At 36.2% G+C, this 984-nt stretch overlaps 1 non-coding gene across 1 annotated transcript; it reads left to right on the top strand.

Moving 5' to 3' along the window:
• The first annotated feature begins 235 nt into the window (after nucleotides 1-235).
• On the top strand, nucleotides 236-308 carry trnak-uuu (transfer RNA lysine (anticodon UUU)). Its single transcript has one exon. It is a non-coding gene; the product is annotated as a tRNA-Lys (tRNA).
• The last annotated feature ends 676 nt before the right edge of the window (nucleotides 309-984 follow it).

Genomic DNA, 984 nt, shown 5'->3' with positions numbered 1-984 from the left:
GGATGCTTTAAAGGGCCAGATTTGGTCCCCGAGCCGTGAGTTTGACCACCGGTGGACAATAACGAAGTCAATTTACTTAAGTACTATTTATTTTTTGGTTGTTGGGAGTATCTGTACTTTCACTCAAGTAATAAAGGGAACCACTTTGTCACGTTTAAATTTGACACATGACCTAATCCCTCCCCTCAGAGCTCAGGTAGCTCAGGTAGGCGTGGCATCGGATCATATTTCCAGAGCCTGGATAGCTCAGTCGGTAGAGCATCAGACTTTTAATCTGAGGGTCCAGGGTTCAAGTCCCTGTTCGGGCAAAGTGTCTTTTAATGGCAAGTCTGTCACACATTATTTACCAAAGAAGTAGTTCCATACGGTATCATTAACTCTATTAATCCGACATTCATTTAGTATTATTGTGACGACGCACAGTAATGTCATTGGACGCCATCATGATGTTACTGGTAATATTACTAAATATTTTTCTCTCTTAGTGCTCGTGTTTTTGGTGTCATTTTGTGTATTTTGTTGTTGTTTTTTGAGTTGCTGGTAATATTTAGTATGATTATCATTTTTAACTAAGAATAAACCAAACAAAAAACCCCATATTTTTTTCATGCTTTCATCAGAATCAGAATCAACTTTATTGGCCATGTAACGTATGTTATACACTCCAGGAATTAACATTAAATAATAACAATCAACTAGAAAAAATATAAACAGTAGTTAGACTAATATGTGCATAACTAAATAAAATTACAAGATAACAACAACAACAACAACAACAACAATAATAATAATAATAATAATAGCGCAGTAGTGCAGTGATGAGTAGTGCAGGTGAACATTTAAATGAAATAGTATATGTTTATGTACATGAACATTCACAGTGACAGTTTAGTTCCAGGGTTGTTTCACAGCAACAGGTCTGACACACTTTGACTGTTTAGCGTTGATCACAGTGACAGCCTGGGGGAAGAAACTGTTTTTATG

Source organism: Gouania willdenowi, chromosome 13 (genome assembly GCF_900634775.1).
Source record: "Gouania willdenowi chromosome 13, fGouWil2.1, whole genome shotgun sequence".
In the NCBI taxonomy this organism is placed as follows: Eukaryota; Metazoa; Chordata; class Actinopteri; order Blenniiformes; family Gobiesocidae; genus Gouania; species Gouania willdenowi.
Note: the sequence above shows the minus strand (reverse complement) of the source record. Positions and strands in the feature narration are given on the sequence as shown.